This window comes from Centruroides sculpturatus, unplaced genomic scaffold (assembly GCF_000671375.1).
Source record: "Centruroides sculpturatus isolate CEXI.00-Female unplaced genomic scaffold, Cexi_2.0 scaffold125, whole genome shotgun sequence".
Classification (NCBI taxonomy): domain Eukaryota; kingdom Metazoa; phylum Arthropoda; class Arachnida; order Scorpiones; family Buthidae; genus Centruroides; species Centruroides sculpturatus.
In genome coordinates this window covers 191,273-200,829 of record NW_019384337.1, presented here as the reverse complement: position 1 = coordinate 200,829, position 9,557 = coordinate 191,273, and the positions used below count along the sequence as shown (strand labels likewise).

General features: G+C 26.8%; 1 pseudogene; it reads left to right on the top strand.

Moving 5' to 3' along the window:
- The first annotated feature begins 27 nt into the window (after nucleotides 1-27).
- On the top strand, nucleotides 28-8,795 carry LOC111632475 (annotated as a pseudogene).
- Nucleotides 8,796-9,557: the final 762 nt, after the last annotated feature.

Sequence of the window (9,557 nt, the reverse complement as noted above, 5' to 3'; positions counted from 1 at the left end):
TTTTGTTATTACTTTTGCATTCGTTCACCAGGTGGTGTTATGATCCAAGATGGCAGCTTCCGTAGCCAGGAATGGCGAAGGAAATTTTTATGGAATTATTGTATCTGTACAAGATATGAAAATAGTTAGGTAATAATTATTGAATTTCCAAACTGTTATGAGAATTATTTACATATGTAAGCTTAATTTAAATCACATATTTAAGATTTACATAAAATAAAATATTGCACGTGGATGTAAGTTGACAGTTTTACCTTTATAAAACGAGAATTCCGGTTTAAACAGATTCGAACTTCGCACTAATTATCAGCTATTACTATATATATGTAAGGTTGCCAACTCCTGAGTTGATTCTGGGAGAGTTTTCCATTCCAAATTATGGGAGAATTGACTTTTTTACTCAACAATATCAAAATGCTGTCATCTATTCTTTAGTTTGTTTTAATATATGGGTCATCCATAAATGATATCACACTGACTTCCATATTTTAACTTCCCCTCTCATGTCATTTATTATCACATTATGATAGCCCAGCTCATAAATGATGCCATATTAGTTGTCATCCCTCACAAAGTCTTTTAATTATTAGAATGTAATATTATTATTGTTGTCTTTTTAATACCCTTTCGCTGTAGTATGTTTGGCATTCATTTCATTGTCATGTTTAAATGTATTCGAGTTTTTATTTTTATTCTGATTGAGAAAAAGTAAGGTTACGTTTTACTTCTACATTCAAAAATTATCGGCCCTTCTAATACTAATTCTTTTAATTGCGTGTTTTGCCAGAAAAGTTATTAATTAAACAATATAAAAGTAGGCTAATATTATTTTAGTTTATCACATTATTTATTTAAAGTTTACCGTTTGATGCATAATTTATTAGAATTAAAAAAAATTCTATTATATATTTCTTTATTTATACAGTCGTACTAACACAATACTCGTAATTAAAGTCCTTATTCGGATTACAACTCAATTTTTACTTTAGTTACTTTATTATATTTTAGAATTCCTTTAGAAAGCCAATTTTGTTTTTTTTTNCACAAAGTCTTTTAATTATTAGAATGTAATATTATTATTGTTGTCTTTTTAATATTATAATAATATGTATATTGCATCAATTAGTCTATGTAATGGATGTTAACATAAAATGATTTATTTATACTTTTATCAGAATAAAACCTTTTACAAATACATGGAAGTAAAATAACTTGGTAGAAAGATGTAGTGAAAGTAAAATTTTGACTAATGTAATCCTATTGTCATGTCACTATATCTTTTAAACATTTAAAAAGGTGTTTAATACAAAAATTTGTGGTACATCAGGCATTTGGTACATCGAATGTGCCTTTAGCAAGGCCATTTGACTTACCAGATGACTGATGCACCACAAATTTTCGTATCAAACGTCTTTTTTTAAATGTTTAAAAGATTGGAACGTGACGATGTTTGAAAGATAAAAATTTTTGAATGATAGAACTGTTTTTCATGTCACTACATAACAATGGGTTTACATTAATCAAAATTTATAAGTTTATCATAGCAAAATTTTTTTTAAAGTTTTTAAAAATTAATTATTTTATTACAGTGATTATCTTAAACAGACAGTGTTAAAAAATAATTTAATTATAAAAAAACTAAATGTTGATGAATGTTTAATTACTGCTACTACTACGGAATTTACTCGTGAATTAAACAAACTGGTTGATGTATCAGATGAAATACCAAAAGTTAACGGCATTTCAATTAAACTTTCAAATACACCACAAATGGAACTTAAAAAAAGAGAAGTAAAATCACCATATCAGTGTTTGTTTGAAAATTTGAAAATTTTAATGCAGAGAAATAATCTTTGGGATGAATCTTGTAAAGAAGATATTCCAAATCACTGGGAAAAGCATGGTGATTTAATTTTATTACCACCAATGTCTTTTTTAAAATCTGAATGGAATAAGTGTAAGTGAAAATGAACTTCTTAAACCTAACTATTAAAAATTATTAAAATTTTAATTTAATTTAATAAATCTTTATTTACACTCAACAAATTAAATTTGTCAAGTTTACAATGCGGAAATCCTATGCCTCAATTCTATCGTGATATNAATTATTACTAGGCAATGATGGTTGGATAACTTGTCAAGAAAATGGAATTAAGTAAGTTCTTTAAAGATATTTTTAGTGAGATTTTATTTACTTAAAATACTTCAAACAAATAATTAAATTAATATATATTTATATATTTTATAAAATAGTGTAAAATTTTTTATTTCAGATATACCTACGATGTTACAAAATGCATGTTTAGTGCAGGAAATATTACTGAAAAATTAAGAATTTCTAAATTTGATTGTAGTAATGAAACTGTCATTGATATGTATGCAGGTAAAAAGTTATGTATTTATTATTATATTTAATAATATAAAATCTTATAATATAATCGAGATGGGTTGATAATAATAATAATAATAATAAGCACAGAACCCAAACAGTTAGGAGTTGAAAGTTGAAATTTGGTACACAGTTAGGGTACTTCACAAGAATGTATACTAAGAAGGGATTTTTTGAAATTACCCTCTGTGGGGAGAGGGAAAGGATTAAGGCTTATCCTGAAGAACTCAGCATCTACTATACTATTTTAAATGTGATTTTTTTTTTTAACTGCATTTTAGTAGGGTATGTCATGAGAATGCACATTAAGAAGGGATTTTTGGAAATTTCCTCCATTAGGGAGAGGGAGAGGGTTAAAGATACCCTGGAGAACTCTTCTATTTTAAATGTGGTTTTTTTGTGTTTTTGACTGCATTTTAATAAGGTATGCCATGAGAATGCACATTAAGAAGGGATTTTTGGAAATTCTACCCCCAGGGAAGAGGGAGAGGGTTAAGGATTACCCCGAAGAACTCGGCTTCTACTGTACTATTTTAGAATATATTTTTAGACTCTTCTAAAAATTCTCAACAATATTTATTGTTCAATCATATTTAAAGTTGACATGGGGAGCGCATGCACATAAGTTCGCTTTATTCGAACTCTTCATCTTAATGTTCAATTTTATGTTCAAATTTATATTTATGAATGATTCGAGAAGATCCAGCTTATTTTTGGAATTAAGTAAACCTGAAGAATAACCCAGAAAGGGTTACAAAAACATTTGTTATTCATCATTTAGTGGTACTAAGCACCAGTTAGTGGTTGCAGTGAGTCTTAATTATCGTTATCCTGGTGTGGTAAGCAGATATCTAAAAATTCTCTAATTAGTCTCAGAAGAGGGGGGACCTAATTCTTGCACCTGGTGAAAACAGGTAAGAATGGCTATAATTTAATAATCTTAATCTTTGCTATCATTATTTTTTGCCCAAGCAACGCTGAGCTCATCTGCTAGTTTTTAAATAAAAACAAAGTTTATCAGGCATTACAGACTAAAAGAGTACTTACTACTTTCAAATTGCTTTCATCAGAAAAAAACATTAAAGCATTATATATAATATTAAATTATATATAATGCTTTATAAAATTCTTTCAAATATTACTTAAATTGAATAGAATTTTACAATATTCATTAATGAATATTTTATATTTTAGAAATATGATATCAGATTGTATTTATGTCCTTAGAATTTGTTAAGTTACTTTCTTTTGTTATGAATTATATTTTTGTGTTGTTGCTATGATTTTTCTGTGTATCTGAATTCTAATAATATATCAAGATGTGTGTGTGTGTGTGAATGTTATGAAATGCTTAATTAATGCTTAAGACATAATTTAACTGCTTACAAAAATTTTATACTTGTTTATGGCTTTCTGATAAGTTTTTTAATGTTTATTTCAATATTTTAAATATTTATCTCATTTCACAAATAGTAAACATTGAAAAATATTATGGTTAAGATTATTTTTATCAGTGCATTATTTTACTTTTATAAATAATATTGGATGAATATTTATTGATTAATGGGTAAAAAACAATGATCATATGAAATGGATTTTCTTTTTTATTTATGTTAGTTATACAAACTATATACAGGTATCCCTCATAAACATAGTACTTCTACAACATGGTTTGGAAATTGGAGATATCCCTTGTACAACATGATTTCCAGTTTCACTCTAATACAGTTTGAGAAATCCTCTGTACAAAATTTCACAACTTTTAATTGCAAACTCCATTATTCAATATATTTTTTATTCACATAAGCATTGCATGCTGTCTTAAATTTGCCCATGGATTTCAGAATATTGAAATTTTCAATTGGTTTTGTGCCTTTTATCAGGTTTCAATGAAGATGTTGCTGATATTTTTGATAAAGATCAATGAAAAAGCTCCGATGATGATGCTACTTTGTAAAAAAAGAACTTTCTCATTTAACTAAAATTAATATTGATGCATAATACAGTATTTTTAATTGTGATTGTTAGTTAATTATTAATTGGAAATAAATTTTGACTGCTTTAATAAACATTTAATAAATATTAGTAATGAAAAAGAATAGTATATTTTTGTTAACTTCTGGAACCTAACCCCATGTTTTGTATTAGTCCTTTGTTTCATATAGCATGGATTCGCATAACATGGCACTGTTTCGAAATGTAACTACCATGTTATACAAGGAATACCTGTATATGAAATGTATGAAAAAGTGAAGAGTTTTGTTAGCATACAATACAAAAGTATTAAAGCTGTTATTACAATGGTCATTTTAATATGAACTAAACTAAAATATTATTATGATGCTTTAATGGAAACATTAAAATATTTAAAATGGTAATGAGCAATTATTTATTGTGGCATTGTCACAAAGCTGGGCTGCAATTTTTCATCACAATGCACTTAAGTTTAGTAGTGTCTTGCTCCTTTACATCATACTTTTCCCGTTAACAATGAAGTTATCCAGTCATGTATCTAACTCAATTCAGTAGAAAATTTTTGAATTGAAATAACATGATTTCCTACCCAAAGCATAAATATTTGATAAAAATCCCAGGACAAATAAATTTTTAAAATTACAAAATTTTAAAAATTCATTAAAGCAGATAATATGCAAGTGCCTTCTTACATTGTCCCTTTGCATGCATATGAGGAAAATTAACAGTTCTATGGTGGAGTCAACCTTTCATTTAAGCCTACTTGTTTACCTTAATATGTAAAACATTAAAAATATCCCTCTAATAAATTTGATAAAAATTTATTTATTATTAACATTTCCATGTGGAACTACTAATTTTCCACTAAATTTACTTGAATTCCACAGATTTTTTACAGACATCTTTAAAATGTTTTGGTTAATTTAAATTTTGAAAAACATTTGTTAAACACAGTTATTTGGATTTTGGAAAGTTTTATTATTATAATCACATAGAATTTTCAAATTATTTTAATAATAAAATATTATTTTTATAGGAATTGGTTATTTTACTCTTCCTTATCTTGTCCATACTAATGCTGCTAAAGTACATGCGTGTGAATGGAATCCTGATGCAGTAGAGGCTTTAAGAAAAAATGTTGTTTTGAATCGTGTTGATGAAAGATGTGTTATTCATTTTGGAGATAATAGAAAAGTTTGTATTTATATTCATTTATTACTGCAATATAATTTTATTTAGTTTTTATTTGAATAATAATATTTCTCAAATTTAATAATATATTAAATTGCTATGCCATTTTTTTCAAATGTTCATGTGCTTTACAAAATAGTCTTCTCACTGATATGGCATTCCAAATAATAACACAGATCCAATAAGTTACATGCATCAAATGTTTTTATTTTTTCCTCACCTTGAGTATAAAAGGGTTTGATACATACAGTATATTGGTTTTGTGTTCTTGTTTGGTGTAGAGTGGTGATGGTCAGGGCTGTCGAGAGGGATGGGAAACAGGATTTTTCCCCAGGCTTGGAGAAAACTTAGGACCTGTAGTGGTTCCAATCCCTATAAATTAAGGTTATTTTTATTAACAAAAATAAAATCTTTAAGACTGCTTTTTATTAATAAAGAAATACACAACATATTTCATTTGTTCTGAAAAAACTGGCAAAAAGAGGCCCACTAAGAGACAGTGGGACACTAAGAGGCCTGTTCTATTCTCTATTCCATACAAGCTCTTGGCAGTCCTAGTAATAATTTGGTGTACTCCACACCAAGCTATCACCACTCTGTGCCAAACAGGAGTAATGATTCTATTTGAAAGGAATTTAAAATCCCGTTGACATGTAAATTTCTTTAAGTTTACATTCCTAAAATGTTTGAAACGGATTGCTTGAATTATCATAATGAATGACATTATGAATGCAGAGTTCTGTTTGCAAGTGGTGGGTTATTTTGAGTTTGTAAAATAAAAGGTGTGTATAAACATCAGTCTATGTTTCTTTGTATCATTTTGTTTTCTTCTTTTTCATTTAATCAGATTTTGATATTTTCCACTCAACTAGATTATTTGATCCTGTCTATAGCTATATGAATGTTAAATTTACTCTCTCTCACATTGCATCCTTGTTATGCAGTGGTGCATGTGGAAGAAATTTTTTACAGTTTGTACTGGAGTCCTATTCAATATTTCAAAATAGAAGAAAAGTTAAAATTGCATATTTTGTCATTCTGTACAATTTTTTAATTGACATTGATGTCCTGTTTCCATTTGTTCTTAAGTTACAGAGGGTGGGTGGTATCACCATTGTTAAGCATTCCTTTAATTTAGTACAGTAGAGCCTCGATTATCCGACCTAATTGTGCACTGGGGTTGGTCGGATAATTGAAAGGGCGGATAACCGAAAAGTATGAAAAAATCTATTATTAGTGTAGTATATTATTATATTTCATGTAATTAGTATATTAGTATATCGCTATTAACCTACTTTGCGTTGAATTTTCATTGATGTTAAGCCTAACAAAAATTTTTTAAAATAAAAATCATCGCTATTATATCGTTAAAAATTAGAAAGTTAAGCCTCGTTTAAATACTGGCTCCCTTTCATGGTCAATCCAGTGTTGCCAGCTAAAACACGTAAAAATAATATTAAAGTAGCCAAGACATAGCCAAATATTGTAGCGTCACATCAATAGCGGACATTTGAAATTTGCCGACTAGGACGGTCGGTTAACTGAGGGATCGGTTGATAGGGGGTCGGATAATCGAGGCTCTACTGTATATAATGGCAACAGGATTACAATAGTTGTATTATTTATTTTTGAAATATTTGTCTGGAAAAAGACTTTTCCAATCAATCATTCTGTAGATATATATATAAAAAAAAATTATATATTTATATTTTGAAGGATTTAATAACTTGTTAATTGGCATTTGAATGACTTATTAATACAGAGTATTTAATAATTCATTGAAATATACTAGCCTATATTTTAATATCAGTGACACTTTTCAGCAAATTGTTAAATGTTTGGTATTAATAGCTTAATTACCATTAATTAAATATTAAAATATTTTATTAGAGTTTGATATTTAGCTGCAAACATCTATGATTAATTAAGTACATTCTGTTTATATTTAAAATAACTATATATGTAAAAATTATCCCTCAGTATGATCATCTTAGTTTACATATTTTCATTGTAATATGATTTCAAATAACAAACACAAAATTAAATCAACACACAAATATATTCACATAATACTGTACATCCTTTGCAATATACAGAAATTCACACTTTCCTTCAGGGTAATGTATTATTACTGGTTTGCAGTTAGTAAAAATATAACTATGTAATCAGGTTTTGTATAAAATAACTGAACAAAAAATTCTCTCTCTTTCTTATTAAATTTTAGAGATAATTTTAATTTAATTTAATAAATCTTTATTTACACTCAACAAATTAAATTTGTCAAGTTTACAATGCGGAAATCCTATGCCTCAATTCTATCGTGATATGACAAAGTTGCACGATGTCCTAGTTTATAGTTATGGCTAGTTATATTAGAACTTATGCAATTATATGGAGAAATTTCAGGAGTGAATACATAAGCAAGATGGTCACATAACTGAAGTGGCCACAAAGCAAGGTTTAATGGTAGTTACAAGGTTTAATTTATACTAATTGGAAAAATATATATTTCTTTCTAAATTTACATAGTTACTTTTAATTTTGAAAATGCATTTCTATTTTACTGTGTAAAAGTTTTTATGCAATTTCACTTTATTCAACACTTTTTCAACCAATTAATCTTGTAATGATTGGTTCAAAAAAGATAATTGTATATATTTTAATAAACATAATTTTAAAATGTGTTTTATATTTTATTAATTTTCTTTTATAAAATAATTACATATACGATATTTATAGGTGTGTCCGGTTGGAATAGCAGATCGAATAAATCTTGGTCTTCTTCCTTCATCCGAACCTGGATATAAAACTGCATGCCTTGCACTTAGATCTACTGGAGGATTTCTGCATATCCATTCTAATGTCGAAACTAAAATAGCAAGAACTAAAAATCTAGATTCTTCATTTGATTCGAAATTTATAAATGAAAATGACAACAAAATAAAATCCAAAGGAAGAAAATTATTAAGAGCTGAATGGAAAAATTGGGCAACAAGAACAGCAGAAAAAATAAACACATTATTATTTCAAATTTATAATAAATCATGGAATGTAACAATACTTCACGTGGAACATGTTAAATCCTATGCTCCTCACATTGATCATGTTGTAATTGATATTGAATGTAAACCTTCAGAATAAATTTTCTGTGATAAAAATACAATTGCTAATGAATTCAACACACATGTAAATTTGTACATAATGTATTTATGTTTTTATGTATTAAAAGTCTTTAAACAAATTTAACTTTTATAACATGATTTAAATAATAAAAACAAAATAAAATAAAGTAATATAAAAAAGATGAATATTGTAAATGAATTATATGGAAAATAAATTTAGAGAGAGAAGCATATGAAAATGTTAAATCTACTATAAGATAAATGCATAGTTTATGTATTCATCTTAAATTGTGTACAATAAATATAGGTTTTAGTTTTAAACAAATCCCTCTATTAAAGCAGTATTACATTTTAAAAAACTATAAAAAAATATTATTTATTTATTTACTTAACTAAAGATTATTGAGTAATAAATTCTAAAATGCAATGAAATTATTTGATTATGTATGAATATCTAATTTTTTTAATTAAAATATTTTAACAAATAAAATTTTGTTAATTATTAAATATCATTTATATCATGCACCATTATTTAATAAAATTTAAATGCATATTCTGAAACCCATTGTCTTCTTTTATCTGTTAGCAGACTGTTTAAATGTTTAAACAGTCTGTTTATCTGTTTAAAAATTAAATGTTAAGGTTTTAAATTCTTTATCTATAACCTGAAGTAAAATTCTGCATTATTATTCCTATAAATGTATTACAAATGTGTGATGGGGACAAACTATCTGAAATAATATGTAAAATTGTTTCTCATTTTCTTATCTTCATTAAAATTACTATCCGAGTTCAAATTAACAAGGAAATTCTTGTTAATTTGAACTCGGATAGTTTGAATTCCTGTTAGTTGACTATACTTTTGTCCCAGCCCAGGATAT